Here is a 19,418-nt window from a genome sequence, read left to right as displayed (position 1 = left end):
AGGCAGGTGATCGTGGATGAGCTTCCATATTGACTTTTCCCAGCTCTTGTTATGACAAGAGGTCAGTTAAATATATAATATAGAAAGGGCAGGTCTTGGTGTGTGCATTATTTGCAAGGAGATCAATTCCTCAGATTTTTAAATTCCTGAGTTTTAAATGTTGCTTGTAGGGATATTTTAGGTAAGTGATCAGTTCTCCAAACTATGCATTGAAAAGGTTCAGAAAACAACAGTTGCTTCGATAACAAAGGGCCTTCTTTTACTTGGCATTCTATAGCTCCTGCAACTATAAGTATTCAAAATATTCACAATGAGTAATCACAGAAGCAATTCAATACTGTACTAAGTAACACTATTTATTTCATAAAATAGTAACTAAATATTAATAAATACAAACAACCAAAATTATTTGCATACAAGACAGGAGACTTGGGATATTTAATTCAGGTGGTTTGTTATTCTTGCAAGCATTTCAAAATCTGTCTTTTCTTTTTATACATCGTGTGTTTTATTCCATTAGTGTGCTTCATAATAGACCTACTGTTTGTTAAGCTCATGCAGGTTAAGAAAGTTGAACTGAGAGAGAGCTCAAGAGTGCAAAAAACATTCACTTGACAGTGCTGCTCACCGTAGGCTATTATTGGTGTCTATAGTTTGGGTGTTATCATGCCAGTTAAATTTTTTTTTTGTTTGCATCATTGTAAGGGCCTACCCAGACGGCTGGGTCTTTCAATTTGTGTTTGTGCATCTTCCAGCAGTGATTGCATTACTGAGCTGGGTTGTATTAGAGGATTCCGCTTGATTGGCTGCTGATAGTGAAGTTCTATAAACTGTCTTATCTGGGTGAAATTTTTTTCACACACCTAGTTTCGTATATGCACATCCACCAACACATTTCTGGCTACACTACTAATAACAGTAATAATTCTTTACATTTATATAGTGCTTTTCTCACTACTCAAAGTGCCCTGTGTGTAGGCAACATTGCAGTTTGTGTATGTGTTTTTTCTTTTTTTCCTGAGCTATGAAGCGCTGCTTCAGTTTGTTCCTCCAAAAAATGCCAAAAAAACCTTTTTACCTGGCACCACTGAAGCTTAGCTATCTTCTTACATTTCTTATTAAACTTGCAGGACATTGGTCAGGGCATACATTCATATGCAATTGTTTCATTTATAAGAAAATCTAACAGTGCATGATTCTAGAAGATAGACTATGTTCCTAACTGGCTAATTAACATTCCATTGTTACTGAAACAGCTGAGAAAGTTCCATTACTTGTTACATTTCAGGGGGTAAAAGATTATATCATTATCTAAGTAACTATGTGAAACTTCTGTTCTACTCAAATTAAGCAAATGCTTATTTAAATTTACTATTAACTTCCTAAGATTGCCTCTTAAAGCAATAATTAACATCTCATTTCCAGTCAGCCTTAAAAGTTGCCTGTGTAGAGGGGTGTGAGGCAGGGATAGAGAGAGATGATCGAGCAGTTAAATAGCAGTATTTCAATACCCGCTGTTCTGTTTAAATCCACTGGCCTGGATGCATGGCTTCCAGCAAATCACAGGATGGATCTTGGATTGATTAGGTAAAGTGAGTGCAAATGGTGTTGCATCTGACCCCCAGTGAGTGTTGTGTGGTGCAGATGGTGTTGTGTATGTACAGGCAGTGAACACAGCAGAGTAAAGACAATAGGAGTTGCAAGCAAGTTGTGGAAGATAGCACAGCAGTGCGGGAGCCAAGTAAGGACACAGCCTCCAGTAAACTGTGCGTGAGCAAGTGAGGGAGAGACATAATGTCTTAGGCTACTAGCACCAGTGATGATAAACAGAATCTACCAACATATTACTTTTTCATACAGTACAACCACCAAAGGACAAGTATTGAAAGATATAATCAAAATCAAATACTCATCACAGAAAGCAGAAACATAAATACATATTCATATATTTTCAATATTTGTTCAGTGGGCAAAGTGCTAAATTGTATTATACACAAGGATTCGATGTGATTCTTGAAAACTCCAGAACAGTGAGATTAAAAAGTTCATGCACCCTTTAAATTTCCTCACAGGAAAACTGACCAATAGGTAATTTAAAAGCAAGGTGGAACTTACAAGTTCAGGCTGAAATTGTGCCCACATGAGCAAAAGTATGCATAGAACACTGCATGGCCTGCCTAAGCAACATAGAAACAGGCTTTCACATGCTCCACTTACAAATATGTTCCTCAATAAGGAATTTCAGTAAAAATATAACGAAAAACTGAAAAAAAAATTATTATGATGACTAAGTTGATTTTGCTACAAGGTGAGTGTACAGTATTACTTATTCAATGTTTGCACAACAGTGCCGTCAGTTGAGTAATGGGGGCAGTGTCACACCTGCCCTTAAAGGATAAGTTCAGAATTTTTCAATTTATTCTATACTGAAGCATTCTTTTTTACACATTTTTAAAATACCTTGTCTATTCTTGCAGTTTACTATGGGTCTTTAGCATACATGGGTCCATAGGTGATAGAAAAAGCCTTAAAGCTTAACTGAAACATTTTACTATTTTTCATGATATAATATTACATTTTGATCAACCCTTTGAGATTATATACATATTACAAAACAGCATATCCATGTCATTTTAAGGAGAGAAAAAAGCAAACCACTGTTGTGAGACTCAGCCATTTTAAAAAGACACTTTACTACCCTGATCGTCTTTCGTCCACAGTAGTACAGCACCCTTCAGGCTGAGGGCCAGAAGGGAGTGGATTCACCTTGGAAAGTCATCCCCAAGTGCCTGTTATTGACATTGAATGTTGATGCCCAGATATGAATTGCTGTGTTAGCTCTGTAGACAACTAGAGAATTATAACTGAAAAAAGTCATAGTTCACTTTCACTATACAGAGGCCTTTTTTATTTCACAAAGATACTGGGTGATACAACTGGATTGTTAAAGAACACACGTTCTACAGTGATAGAGAATATTGAGCAGGATTGTAGCCAGGGCCTGAAGTGGGAAATTGTTTGTTTCAGCAGCGGAGGGTCTGCTTTCAATAGTTGTGGAACCTTTCACTCTGATCCCCACACCCATTCCAGTTAGAATAAGAAATTGCATAAAATGTAATACACATCACAAGGACCAAGCAGCCTACAAAAAACAGAGTAGCAGCAATTATATGTTTCCACTTCAACCACTACATGTAGCATGTAATAAAGTGACAAGAACTGAACAGATTTTATAGGAATCCTTCCTGCTTATCCAGAGCAGGTCGCAGTACAGCTGAAGATCATCCCGGCAATCATCAAACAGACACAAGGCAGCAAAAACAACCAAACAGGGTGCAAGTACATCACAGGGTAAACACACACACACATCAATTCAACCAAATTGAATGAGATTTAAGTTCAGTACAGGTGATTTAACTTAGGTAGAGTGACCTGTCACTCCTGCTTCAGAGCACCAGGTTCTACATGTGGTCTACCTATTCTCTCTGTGTATTTACAGACTGAATGGAATCAGTTTTAGTTAATTTGCTCACTCAAATACAGCCATTTAATTTATTACCATATGTGACAGTGCGGGTCGGCTCCTTGCTCCCTCTTCGATAATGGAAACCTCTTAAACCCCACACCGTCAGTACCGTAACTGAGATGAGCGTAGCAGATGAGGAAAAAACACACCAGAACAAGCCGGCACAAGAGAAAGGGAGATAAGAGAAAGAAGAAACAAAACAGATGAGAAAGAACAAAAGAGAGTGGAGGTTAAGGGATGGAGAGAAACTCAAGAGTGAGCTGGTGCTTAAAGAGAAGCAAGTGGATAGGAATGGTGCCCCAGGAAGTAGCACGTGGCCAACGCTCAGAAAGAGGCATGGGGATCACTCCTGTTGAGCAACCAGGGAGCAGGACTGATCATTACTTTCTCACTGGGTGGAGCCAGCGATTGGCAGTGGTTGGAGGATTGCGCACTTTCGCCAGGTGAAACTTGGAAAGGTAGAGGTGGACGTGGGAGTAGGGTCTGGTGTCTCCCCGTGGAATGCAAGCGGCTGGAACACAGGCCAGGGTTGAAGGATGTCTGCACCTGTTGATGGATGTCTCTTCAAGCTGCAAGGTCCAAGTGGGATAAGCGGAAAGGCATCAGTTTTTAAAGGGAAGCACCAGGGATTGATATTTTTAAAGAAGACTCCTGCCTGAATTTTAATCTCATTTTTATTGGATTTATTTATTTGATCATTTTAACCTCCACTAACACTTGGACATTTTTATGGATTATTTATTTATTAACTTTTTGAGCACTGCACTTTTTGAACACTAATTTTTGTTCAGTGTTTAATAAAAGCACTTGCACTATTCACCATCCCCTTGCTTGGTGTGTTTGACTTCATATGCCATGCTGATCTCAGTTACTGTACTGACGGTGTCGGGTCCAAGAGGCTCCCATTATAGAAGAAGGAGCTAGGAACTGACCCACACCATCACACCATATCATCAGCAAGGGAAACTCGTCATGCATTAAAAAAATAATAATTAGTTTGAGGGCTCTTCAATCTGTTTTATCACAAATTCATTTTCATTTTCTTAGTTTTTTTTTTTTTGATTGTGTGTGCCCAAGTCATACCATATAGAATGTGGCTTGGCTTTTTCAAAAATCTAAAGCTTTTATTAAAAATACAATGCAGTGTAATGAGTTAATTTTAGATGTGTTGTTACATGTAAAAAGTACAATGAAATACATAATGTGTTCTTTTCACTAGGCTTCCACTTGGTGTGCAACTGGCTCTGTAGGCTATGTAAAATAACCATTCAAAATGTCAATGACTTTCCACCAATTTCCACCAATGATGGCTGCTGCAAGACCAACACTCATGAAATCTTTGGTAAAATATTTTTTTCCAGTTTCCTTTGTTATTAAAATGATGACTCACAAATGTAGATGGCATGTTTTTTTCGAAAGTCGAAAGCTTTACTACTTCAAAGTGACATATTAGATAAGTTCTAAGGCTTTTCTATCACCTATTGACTCGTGAACCCTAAAGCCCCATTGTAAACTGCAAAACCTGCAAGAACTGACAAGATATTTTAAAATGTATTTAAAAAATGCTTACTTTAGAACCATGAGTGTGAAGAAATAACTGAGATTTGAAAAATACTTTCTCCTTTATTGCAAGTATGCCACAGCTAACCTCATGCTAGACCCTGTTCAATAATACTTTAAAATAATTATACAACAAATTTCAAGAAGGGTACCCTGTCAAGGGCTGTTTCCTACTTTAAACCCAGTGCTACATTAAATACGCTTCAGGCCTTTGCAACCTTGCGTTTAGTTAAGTGGGTTAGTATGGTATGGTTATTTACACAAGCATTATGTATCATTCACTTGTTATTTCAAATGTTTCTTTTTTATACTTGCTGGCTTAGTGCAGGTCTGGCTGTCACTGCTACATTTCAGATAAATGCTGCTTTTGGGATAAAAGGACCAGGTTTGCATCAGTTGTTTAGCACAGTAAGACACAAATACAGCAACTGTTCTGTTCTTTAGACAATATTTATCATCTCTGGCTGCTGTTTATATTTCATATTTAAACATTTCCTTAGAAGAGACAGTAATGCTTTGGAAAATATAATCTAAATTATATAAATTATTTTAGATTAATATTTAAACTTTAGCATTCTGCTTAAAAGGAAATCTGAATCTAAAACATCTTTTATTTCTAATCCTGCTATGAATATTATTTTTAAAATACTCTAAGATGGACTGCATTTTGGTGCAAGGAGTTAGCACTGGAACCTTACAACACCTGGGTGACGTATTTGATTTCCAGGCCATGTCACTCTCTTTGTGAATGTTACACATTCTCCTTATATCTGCACAGTTTTTTTCTCTCAGTCCACTGGTTTTCCTTCAGCTTCCCAAAGACATTCAGGTTGTGTTGATTGGTGGGTCCAGATTAGTTTGGTGGGTGTCTCAAAACCACAAGCCTGATTTGATTCATTAAATAGAATGAATAAATTCTGGAGAAAAATTTGGATTTGTCAGAAATTATTATCCAGAAATTCTCAATCAGGTTCAGATCAGGACTGTAGGCTAACCATTTCTTCAATTTGATATTCTCCCCTTTTAAGAATCGCTTCACCAGTTTTGCAGTGTGGTAAGGGGAATAGTCATGCATAAAATGACTGGCTGATTGGGTGATGCTCACAGGGAAGGAACTGCATGTTGCTAAAGGAAGTTCTGATACACATTAGCATTCACATTGCTATGTAGCTGTGACTCCTGCTGAAGAGAACATCCCACACACCCTGATGCTTCCTCTTCCAGACTTTCCTGACATCTTCACACACTTTGGGTTCAGTCTTTCATCAAATTGATGCTGAACTTCTAATTTGAACCAACTAAATTAAACTTGCTTTTGTAACTGAAATGACCTTTGGACCAGGTCTCCTTAATCCACACAACATGCTCCTCAGCAAAGCCTAGTTTAGCTTTTTTAATGTTCTTGCTGATAACAGGCTTGGCCACTGCAGAGTGGGCCTTCAGTCCCAATTCTCTCAGATGACAAGACACTGTATTTCAAGACAAATTCTTGGCCTTTTTAGCTTTGATTTGGCAAGCAGTGATGCTGACCCATTCCCCACTGAATGTCTCTGTATCGTCCTGTTTTCTCATGTACTCATCTTTCAGGAGTGACCGTTCTTTTTCCAAGTCTTGAATGGCTTTGTTTCTTTGTACACCTTCAATATTCAAAAAATTAAGCTCTCGGAATGACCTGCTTCTTTTCCAATGGCTGAAAGGGTTATATCCTATCAACCTTCAGCTGAACAACCTTATGTTGCAGTGTTTCAATTACCATAGAGTGGCTCACCATTTTTCAAAATGCCTTTCAATGTTGACTAATTGGTTGGTGTTGCCTGGTATTTCAAGACATTGCCAGATTAGAAAAAGATGTTAAGTACAACTTGTTCTCAAATTTTGATCACTGACCTTCTTCAATTGTTTTGTTGAAATCATTTATTTTGTGATGTGGCACAGTTTCACTAATGAAATATGATCACAATATGTATTTTTATGATTCAGAAAAGCAGTGACTTTGTAAATTACCAAAATATAATGTATTCTCTAATTTGATTGCTAGTGTACAGATAAGCATTAAAGCATAAAGATAAAGAAAGACACAGGTCTCTCAAATACTTTGTGAGGCCTTCATTATAAGCTAAAAAAACACGCAAAAGAGCCACTGGGTGCCAGAACCCATCCTGGCAATGCCAGGCTCAAACCCTAGAAGAGGCACCACTCTACCTGAATTTTTTTTATTTTTAATTTATTAAAGAGTCTACCTACTTATCTCAGCCCGTGGAGGGGCACAGCAGGTGATGTTACGTGGACTACGATCTTAATTAAGCATACCAATATTTGTCATTTTCAACCATATTGTGTCTATCCACTAATGTACAATAATGTTAAAAAAAATTATCGTTGCTTCACTTTTTTAAAAGCATTTTTGTATCAATTGCTCTCACATGAGATCTTTTTTATTTAAAAAATATAATACTGCATCTATGTAAATTCCTCATGTATTAACTGGCTTTTTGTTGCTTTCATTTTTCAGTCAAACACTCAATTCAATGTGGCATTTGTATTTTTTCTTTAGATTTCTGTAAAACAGAGTTCTTCTTTTTGAATAGAGCTTGAACTCTAAACTTGAACTCTAAACTGCATCCAAATTATAAGCAGAGGCAGCTATTTTAATATACTTTGTTGGAATGATTTACAGGTATCTGTTTAAATACAGTGCCTATTAAAAAGTATTCATCCCTTCAAAGTTTTTACAATTTATTGCTATACAATATTGAATCAGAGTGGATTTAGTTTGGCTTTTTTGCCTCTGATTAATGGAAAAAGTTTTAATGTCAAAGTGAAAACAGATCCATCCAAAGTGGTCTAAACTAATTATAAATATAAAACACAATATAATTGGTTGTTTAAGTGAAAAATAAAGGTATAGAAATAACAATTTTAAATGTAAGTCATCTAGTACAAAACAGATGACAAAACTGAGTTCCTTGCTTCAAACCCTCTCCCTACAAAAAGGCATACTTTATTTTTCTGCTACAGAAAACCCAAGAAAAATTAAAAACACAATGCCAGTCACATGTTGAAGTTAAAGAAGAAAACAACAGCCATTAAGATTTTTAAAAAAAACTGCAGTCAATATAAGTAGTTAAAGAAGTAAAAAAAAAAACTAATCTCCCCTTAAACTACCCTGTAAAATCCGTCAATTGAGGATGAAAAGTCATTGATGCCCATGCAGACCGTGGAGAGTGACGTGGCAGATGCAGCCAGACTGGAAGCAGGCAGGAGATACAGCAAAAGGACCAATTAGATAATAAGATGGGAAACAAGATCCCGACCAGGAGAGTCTTTGTTGGATAAGAGCTGAGAGGTTGCCTTTAAATGCAAGGAGCAAAACATACTGCTTTTCCTGGAAACTGAAGTAGTAGCAATGTACTCCTTAATGCATTTCAAATAATTCTAGAATTATACCAATTTTACCAAGTTAGTTATTGACCACCCGTGACCCTGTATTGGGTTCAGCGGGTTGGAAAATGGATGGATAGTTATTGACCTCTTTTCACAATGAAAATGTTGTTGCATAATAGTCCATAACTTCAGTCCCAAATACAGTCTTTCAATTTTAAGTCAGGAGAGAAAAAACAAAGGAATCCACTCAAATTAACAAAATATTCAGACAAGCAAGTGCAATTTTAGACATGATGTATATGGAAATATGAAAAAAACAGAGTGAAATGGTTCATTAACTGTAAGAACTTAACTATTTGAAACATTAAAACACGACAACTGTGGCTTTCCAGGAGTTTAGCAGTGGTAAAAGCAAACAGACTGGCATCCAACAAATATAAATTACTTAATATATATGGTGGGCAGCACGATGGCGAAGTAGTAGCAATGCTGTCATGCAGCAAGGTGACCACGGTTCAGGTGCCGGGTCCTCCCTGCATGGAGTTTGCATGTTCTCCCTGTGTCTGCGTGGGTTTCCTCCAGGTGCTCCTGTTTCCTCCCACAGTCAAAAGACCTGGGTTAAGTGAGACTGTCATTACTAAACTGGCCCAAATTTGTTTTTACCCTGCGATGAACAGGCACCCTGTCCAAGGTTTGTTCCTGCCTTGCACCCAATGCTAGCTGGAATAGGCTCCAGCACCCCTTGTGACACTGTTCAGGACTAATCGAGTTAGAGATGACTTATTATATATATTGCCTTTATGTTGTAAGCACCATCACAAAATACTTTAAGGTGCAATGATACAGAATAATTGTTCACATTTGATTTTTCCACTTTAGCACATGTAGGCTGAATGACTTGCTCAGGGTCATGCAGTGAGTTAGAACACTGAGTTTAGAGTAAAAGGCCTCAGCCTTGAGTAAAGCATCATTCTGAGGCGGAGTGCATACTCCTGCTGCATCAGACTGACCCCGCTCTGTACCAAAACCAGAGAAGGAACTTTTGAGCATTAATACTGCTGCCCTAATTGGAAAAATGGTGCAAAGTGACACAGATCAGTATTTGTGGCATAACTCACCGTGGTGTTTCTGCCAATGGATCCATTGGACAGCTGTAATTCAACATTTGTCAGTTGCTCACATGAGGCTAACAATATTTGTACGTTCATTTCCAAATCTTTGAAAACCTCAGACATTTAAAATGTCCTTATGCCATGATTCTTTGTTTATATTTTTTGTATATAACGACATTTATTATTTTAAAGCAATTTTCTGAACTAAATTCCTTGATTAATTTTTACTTTTTATAATAAAGTACATGGTGATAAATACTGTTGTGCTGCAATAGGTGTTTGCAACTACCAGCTAGCATCTCGCATCCTACATTAATCAGGGGTTTAGTGCCTTTGCCTAAAGCTGTAGAGGTAGGCACATTCTGAATTTTTTCAAAATGATTATTCACCTCTTAGTCTGGCAGATACAAATTACTCACAAGAAATGACACATGGCTGTTAAGGAAACCAAGTAAATACCAGAAGGACTTTTTATAGTATCTAGAAGTAAACATTTTATTTCCTTGTTATCACTGCAAGCACAGCTCCAATGGGGTTTGTGGCAGTATTATGAATGTACTTGCAATGAAATGCTAATAAATAAAATTGAGAGAATAATAATAAAATAGAAAAACATTAAATATTAGCTGCATTAGATTGTAACATAACATTTGTAAACAAATTGAATATGGTCTGGCGTCTGTCCATCTCAAGGCCCGCTGATACACACACTCTCAGACAAGGCCAAACTGTAAATAGTCTTTTAGGGGAAGGTGACTTTAATATATCTCATCCCAGTCATTACAAGAACCAATTGAACAATTTCTCAGCATTTTATCACATGATGTTGGTGAGGTGTTGTGTTTCATGTTGGTCAGTGGTGATACGCGAACCCCTTTGAATTTGCTGCACCACGAGCTTGGCAGAATCACAGAAATTTTCAGGAACTTTACAAACTCAATGAAATGCACTGAATGCAATGAGAAGAGGCAAAACAAACACGTTTTAAGTTGCTTATAATGGTGCAACTTTCTTTTAAGTGTTCCTGAGGGCTACATAAGCATCTGCCAACTATGTAAGACCAATTATTTTGCCCAAAAATGTGATTTTAGTCTTGAGGCTGCAGTGCTAACCACTGCACCATTGTATCTCAAACAACAAAAGATGCAGATGGAATAATAACCATAAATAAATTACAATAAATGGCCACAAAATAGCAAAAAGTAAAAAAATGCATGTATCACTGCACACACAGAGTTCTAGTCTTCAGGGCACATATTGGCTGTGCTACAAAATGGCAGCATGGGACTGGCATGATTCATTATTTGAAGTTTTGGGTCCATGCAGCTGGCACATTTTTGTTTCTGATCTATCTGTGGAGTTGCTTCTCACTTTTTTCTTCCATCAACAAGACACAAATGCCTTGTAAATAGTGAATAAATTAATCTTCATTATTATTTCAGAGGATCTTGTGTTTTCTAACTCGTGGAGTAGGAGTGGAAGGGCTTATTAAAAGCTTTTTTTGAGTCGTAGTTATGCCATGTGGAAAATTATGGATACATTTGGCTGGCATACAAAATTATCCATGTGATGCAGTGGCTAGCAATCGAGTGCACAGGGATCGGTGTTACTTATTTAGTGCTCAGAATTTTCTTATTATAATCCATTAGTATAGCTCTTAAATGAAAATGCTGTAAGGTTTTAATTTTTTTTCAAACTTTCACAAGATGCAAATCCATCTTTAGTATAGATTAGGTAGTGACATCACGCGGGTGCAATGCAAATCGGGCAGCAATGTAAAATAAGCAGAGTACACTTGCAGTGGGAATATGAGAAAGTCCTGTTCATGACTGCTACATCCCAGTGATGACATGTTGGCCTTGCAATGCATCATGGGGCTCTTGAAAAAAAGTATTTATGTAAGACTACTGCGAGTACTTCCAAGAAAATATCTAAAGAACATGGTCACCGGCAAATACAGCATATTCACTGTGAAAAACACTGGTGAATTTCGCCAATCAACACTTTTGATCAAAAATGCAAGTAAGAATTTCACTGTAAACTTTATATGTGATAATAAACTTGAACCTGAGCATGAACCTGGCTTTGGCCTTTAAATGTATACAGAGATGAATCAGGATTGAAGTGTTAAATGCAAAAATTAATTAGTATAGGTTGTCACACATGTGTGCATGGGAGGCAGCTAAATGGCTTGAGTAAGGGCAGTTCCGAGATATACCAGGATGTGGCAGAGTGCACTGACTATTTTTCTCTCCCTTGCCTGCAGAATATTCACGGGAGATTCCACCTGGTCCTCTTGACGGCACTTCTGGGACCAAGCCTATGAAGGGAGTCCTTGCCGGCTGTGATGTCATGTCTGGGCTCGAACCTATGGCTGAAGACCTTCATGAGCCCGACCCCTTTGACTTCACTTCCTATCTTCCCCTTTAAAAGCCTCCACCTTTTCCCTATTCCCTCAGTTCTGTTTTGGACTCGGTTTTGTGCACATTAGTGCTGTACAGAATTTTACGACTTTGCAGCCAGAATACCCATTGGTGGCTGCACCAAAACTTTCTGTCTCTGAGTCAAGTTTGTGAAAAGGTATGAAGAAATGCAATAGTGTTTCTGTGTGTCATTTGCTGTTTTGATCTTCTATGTACAGCAGTATGATTGACAAAGAAAGAGAGCTAGAACCATAAGCACACATAAAAAAGTATTATGTTATTTAATTAATAACCCCTGTGCTACCTGTTTGAGGAATACACAAGAGAAACTTTTCACATACTTTTTTTTATATGTATTTTTGGCAGCTATTTGCCACAAAATATATTCTGTACCATTAGTGAACATGATTGTATATTCTGTAGCCCTGTGAAAAGCCATATTGCATCATTTCTCTAAAAATCCAAGTTTAATAAAAAAAAGTTTCATAAAATAATGCAGTGTCTGTGCAGATATACACTATACATAGTGACAAAGGAAGCAGTGGTTTTGCTTTCAGGGGATGCTTTTTTTGCAAAGAAGACATACACCTTAGTTACTTAATTCCAGAAAGCAGTATCAAATGTAGTAGTCCAACTATGACTGATTAATAGAATCATGCTGTACATATATAATATATATATATATATGTATATATATTGTAAAAGACTGATGAGAAGACAGCAAAAAGGTTTGGGGTTTTCCGGCCCCGTATATTGTCGACAATCCACAATATAGAAAAATATATGGTCAAAACACAAACAAAACTGTTCATATGCGCGACGCTGTATCATGGCGTCGACGGCCATTTTATTAGGGAGGAGCCGGAAATGGAGGAATGCTGGGAAGGATCGTGAGGGAGGATGGGATTGATGACGTCAGGAAAAGATGGCGGAGGAAGGGCGGAAGTACCGTACTGCGGCCAAAACCCAGCTTATGGTGGCGGAGGGTCCTTTTTCCTATGAGGAAGCAGAGGGAGAAAGTTAGTACCCGCCATTCCCTGCCGGCGAATGTGTTCCCAGGTGCGTTCAAATCCGTCGCGGTCTCCTACTCGCGCGTGCGTGACTATATATATATATATATATATATATATATATATATATATATATATATATATATATATATATATATATGTATATATACTAGCCAACCCGCCGCATAATCAGGCCGGATTTTTAATAATTTTTAAGCACAGGGAGAAAATTAACATTTGAAAAATCGGTAATGTAATAAATCAGCAAGAAAAGCAACATTGTAACAATGCACGGAACGAACCAACACACAATCGTCCGTGCGGCACTCAGGCGTGGAGGGTAGAACGGGAGGAGAGGAGAAGGACGCCCACTCACCCTCCGTCCTGCTAGTCTGCTGATTTCTCGTCCAGTATGCACTGCCTGCTCATGTGTACCATCCAGATGCACCTGTGACTCACGAGATTTTTCATTGCTCTGTGCGGTTTTGGCTGCCTTTCTATATCCACCAAGACACCCGACCACGGTAGCAGCGAGGTGGGAGGGGATGTGTATAGTGTAGGAGTATCTAAGAAGACGCATGTTTGTTGCAGATGCAAATTGCTGTATGTAGCGTAAAACAGTTTGCTATGGTGCATGCGGTCGTGCGTTGTAACCAAAAACTGGTTTTGAAAGACTGCTCACTTCATTGTGTATAACGACTGTAGGTGAATGAAAAGATGCAACTCTGGAGAGGGCAACATACAATACAGCTGCTTTACACGCTGCATACAGCGATTCACTCAGCGCGGAGGGTAGACACGGAGGAGACAGAGATTTACGTCCACAAACATCCCTCCGTCATGCTAGTCTGCTGATTTCTCGTCCAGTATGCACTGCCTGCTCATGTGCCCACCTCCAACTCATCACTCGAGTCGTTGTCGTCTTTGCACAGTCCAGATGCACCTGTGACTTTTCATTGCTCTGTGCGGTTTTGGCTGCCTTTCTATATATAATCCACCAAGGCACCCAACCACGTTCATGCAGCCAGGCGCCGGAGGGTGGGGTAGCGAGGTGGGAGGGGGGTGTGCACAAAGTGCAGGAGTATCTAAGAAGACGCATGTTTGTCGCGGATGCAAATTGTTGTATGTAGCGTGTAAAACAGTTTGCAATGGTGCATGCGGTTTTGGTGTCGTATAACCGAAAACTCATTTTTAAAGACTGTTCACTTCATTGTGTTTTAACCTCAGTTGTAAAGGAATGTTTTAAGAATCCCATGGGATACCCCTTGCAAACCGTTTTACACGCTGCAGATGGCGATTTACCTCCGTGAGAAACATGCCTCTATGAACAGTCAACGTTGGTCAGAGCTGCATGTGACCTCTACGACAGATATAAATGACGGCGGTTTTTCTGTGTCATCGCGTCCGAGTTGGTGGGCGTGGCTCTGTGAGTTGTTGTCGTATCCAATGATGTTGGAGTTGGTGGGCGTGGCTCCTTCCTGCGTGCGCCATAGGTGTCTCACTTGTCGGCGGCTTAGTGAATCCACGCCCCTTCCGGCATGCTTTCCATGGATGTCTTGCCTTAGTGAATTATATATATAGATATACATATATATATATATATATATATATATATATATATATATATATATAGTCAGAGATGGCTGGAGTGGTGACCCGGCCGGGACGCCTAGGAAGACCAGAGGAGGGCTCACACCTTCCCCAGACCATGTGGGGGCGACTGCCCTGGTTCCTTCGGGGGCCACGGGTACAGAGCTTTGAAGCTCCACCCTGTAGGAGCACATGGTCACCACTAGGGGGCACCCCCATGCCTTTGGAGCCCTGGACCTCAGCACTTCCGCCACACCCGGAAGTGCTTGGGGGAAAAAGAGAGGGGACACCCGGAGTGCTTCCAGGGATGCAGCCGGCACTTCTGCCACACGGGGGCATGTCCGTGGAAGATTGCCAAAACCCACCTGGAGCACATCCAGGTGCTATAAAAGGGGCCACCTCCCTTCAGATAATGGCGAGAGTCGGGAGCGGAGTGGACTGAGCTGGAGAAGAGGGAAGGAGGCGGTCTGAAGAAAGGCATTGTGTGGCCAGGACTTTGGGGACTCGTGGGGTTCGTGGAGCACTTTGGACATTGTATATAGTTTAAATAAATGTGTGGTGGGAAAAATGAATATATATATTGTCACACACGTGCGGGTAGGAGGCAGCTTAAGGGTCTGAGTAAGTGTAATGAAACATCTGACCAGGGTGCGACGGAGTGCGCTGATTGTCTTTCTCAGTTCCCTACAGAACTTTCCCAGGAAATCCTGGAAGGTTCAGAAGACGTCACTTCCGAAGCCGACCCCTTTGATGACATCACTTCCAAAGCCGGACCCTTTGATGACGTCACTTCTGGTTCCGGCCCCTTTGCTGACACCACTTCCTCTCCAGACCTTTAAAGCCTCCATCTTGGGCTGTTATAGCCAGTTCTGTTGTGGACTCTGTTCTATGCACTTCATGCTTCAAAAACAAACTTTTGCAGCTGGAAAAAACAATATACATGTGGCTGCCCCAAACCTTTATGATGTCTTTGGCATATTATTATCACTATATATATATATATATATAGTGATAATATATATATTAGGTTTCTACATTTGACAAAGCATGTTGATGAGCTCTTAAAAAAACTAGGTCAAGTGTCCAACTTCTTTACCATAGATCTAGCTAAGGCATACTGACAGGTATCTCTTGAGGAAAACTGTTTGTTCCATTTGGACTTCTCAGCATTCCACTATAATTTCAGCATATGACGGATTACATATTTTGTCCTCACACTGAATACCTTGATGATGTCATACTTTTTCACTACCGTGTCTTCAGATGTAGTCACCCTCTAGGTACTCCTCCAGCTACAACCTCCCATTAAGACCTACATTGTGACATTGTGGCAGAACAGATCAGGACAAATCAAAGTCAGAGGTGATATCCTGAGCAGAATACAAAAAAACTGTTTTCTATACAATAACTGCTAGATTGAGCCCGCAGCAACTACAGGTAAAGGGAGGGAAAGGAGATGCTGGAGTAAAATCAGAACTAAATCCTAAGAAACAAAAAAATTATTTTAATCTTTTTAAACAAAGCAGCACAGAGATGTCAATGCTTACCACCCAGATTTATAAAATGGCATGTGTCATGTTACATGTGAGAACAATTCCTGTAGTTTGGAAATACATTCTTACAACTCATGACAGGAATGTCAAAACAAGAAATGCTGTAAATGCCAAAATAAAAACTAAATATAGAACAGAACCCAAAAATCATCCTGAAATATAAACAAAATGCAAAATTGTGCTAAACTGCAGCCAAAACCAACAGCATCCACACATACTGCATACTGTTAATAATAAAAAGCTTTTAAATAACAATATAGTGCTGTTTTTCTTGCAGTAGGGTTTCCTTGTAAGCTTTATAAATAAAAATAAGCCAGAGCATACCTAAAGCAGGTCTATGGCTATTATATAAATGTATCCCAGTTGTCCTGTTTCATGTAAGAAGATAAAACATTTATATTATAATAACAAATGAGTGAATGATCAATCCAAAACAAAAAAAAAATATCCTTTAATTTCAAAACACAGAATGAAAAATAAAAGAGAAAAATCAGCCACATATATGAATATTACATATATATTGATTTAATTAAATAAAACACCATCAAAAAAAAAAAAAAGATGAAGACAAAACCAACATAGATATTTTGACATGCATGCATGTCAAAGGTTCACTTTCCAGGCTCATCAGTGGGTCAAGAGGTGGTGCTGTCACTAACAGTATCATCTCTTTCTTCCTATACAATGCTGAGAAGATACTCAGTGAGGGCAACTGACTCCAGTCTGAGCCCAATAAAGCCTGAATGTCTGGTGCCCCGACGTTTGTTTGGAATTGGTCCTTACTCGACCACTCCCACTCATGCCATCTTGACATCACCATGACGCAATATCAGAGTTTTTGACCTAACAACTGGGATAAACTGATTCCAAATAAAAAAACACATTAAAACATTAATTCAATGGTCTTTAAAACCCTAATATGCATGTACAGTTTTAGTGAAATGATCAACGAGCAGAAAAACACCAAGACTTATCTCAGGCCATGGAAAAAAAAAATTACCAACTAGCATTCTCCTGATTCCTGATTTTTTCTGCACTTTAACTTAACCACTTTCATTGCCCTCTCAAAAAATGTTCAGTACTTTAACCACTTGCAGAAATTACCCTTTTTCTAACAAAATGAAATTAGTACCCATCTTTTCTAAGATTCAATCACAATCTCAGCTCTTTTTTCCTTGTGGTAAAACGAACACTACCCTCAAACAGATATTTGTGCTTGCACTGAAGTTCAACAAGCCTTTTCTCCATTTTCAAAGCCCAAAACACTTCTATTCCTGTTGTCCTTGCAGCCACCTATTAGTCTCACTGTTAGTAAGCACTGTATCCATTGCACTGATGGGTACATCAGCTCTTAACTCGGAACCCACCCTATGACTAGCTACAAAGTTCTAAGATTATGTGACTGGGTTTGAAATCTTACACAACATGCTGCAATTGTTTACTACTTAATATGAAAAGAAAGACGTTAGCTTTAAACTCTTATCAGACATATTTGAGCAGTCACTTCCGAAAAGAGAAGTACCTGAGAACTATAAAGTTGCAAATGTGACTCCAATCTTCAAGAAGAGAGACAGGATGTATTCTACAGATCAACAAGTCTTAATTTTGTACCATGCAAAGTTATGGAAAATGTAATATGATTTTTTTTAGAAAAGTACCTATATGAAAATAACATACTAAATAAGAGCTCGGAATAGGTTTAAGAGAGGAGGATCTTGCCTAAAAAAATCCTTTAGATTTTTTTGAACAGGCAACTGCAATAATTGACAAAGGCAAAGCATATAATTTACCTAAGACTTCCAAAAACCATTTAATACTGTTCCAGACCAAAAATTAATTCCTAAAACTAGAAGCTGTAGGCAACCTACAAAACAGGATCTCAAGGTGGTCACCCTGCAGGATACAAAAGATAAGAGGAGAATGCTCCTCATAGAGTGAGATCTTTCGGACCACTACTTTTTCTGATTTACATTAATGACAAATATCAGTATGGTTATCAAACTTGTGAAATTTGCTGTTGATAGCAAAACTGGAAGAATGGCAGACACTGAGGAGGCAGCAAAAACATTTTAGGAAGACCTGGACAAGTTTCAGAACTGGTAAACACTTGGAATATGCAGTTCAATGTAGAAAAGTGCAAAGTGCTACACATGGGACAAAGGAATATTCATTATATAGTCTGCTTAATAGTTAATGAAATAATGAGGGAACGACTCCCACCTGTCTATGGAACAGATTGTCAATCAAATGTCCAAATACTTTTGTGCCCCTAAAAATAGGGGGACCATGTATAAAAATGGCTGTCATTTTTAATTGGCGCATACGATATTTTTCGTAAAACCCTTAAATTAAAGCTGAAAGTGTACATTTCAATCACATAGTTGATTGCTTTATTTCATATCCATTGTGGTGTTGTAAAGAGCCAAAATTATAAAAATTGTGTAACTGTCCAAATACTTATGAACTTCACTGCATATACAAGATGAGAGACACTGTCCTAAAAGAAGCAATCTCAAAAATGGATATACATATTTATGTTAACAGAACATTTTAATCATCTAAGCAATGTTTAGAAGTGAATAAAAAGGGAACTACAATGTTAAGTTGTATTGTAAACACTATTGAACATAAATCAAGGGACGCTATACTCAGACTTTAAAATGTATTAGTGAAGCAGCATATGGAGTTATATTTGCAACCATAGTCACCACACCATAAAAAAGACATAGCAGCAACCAAGAAACCAAGTGCACCCAGGACTTATGAACATACTGTATTCCAAAAGACGTGGAGCATTAAGCTTGCTTAATGTCAAGCAGAAGAGACTGCAATGGGGACCTGATGCAAGTTTTCAGAATCCTCATAGGCATTGATAAAGTAGATCCAGGTGAATTCCCTCAACTTCTGCTTCTGCTTCAGTACTCAAAGACTCCAGTGGAAAACAATTATAAATTAATTTAAAACTGAAGACGAAATGAACTTCTTCATGCAAAGAGTTGTGTTAATATGAAACTATTGAGATAATTAGATGAAGCAGAACCTTTGACAACCTTTAGGAAATATCTAGATGAACTGAATGGTCTCCTCTCATTTGTCAAATTTGTTATGTTCTTATATTCAATGGCATTTTCTTTAGATTATGTTCTGTATGTATAACTTTCCTTTGGCCAGCTGAATCACTGTACCTTTTTTATGTTGAGCAGTGGAGATGAGGAAATAATTTAGGCTGGACAAGGATCAAAAATGAAAAGCTTAAATAA

This window comes from Polypterus senegalus, chromosome 3 (genome assembly GCF_016835505.1).
Source record: "Polypterus senegalus isolate Bchr_013 chromosome 3, ASM1683550v1, whole genome shotgun sequence".
Taxonomy (NCBI): Eukaryota; Metazoa; Chordata; class Cladistia; order Polypteriformes; family Polypteridae; genus Polypterus; species Polypterus senegalus.
This window is presented reverse-complemented; position numbering follows the sequence as displayed.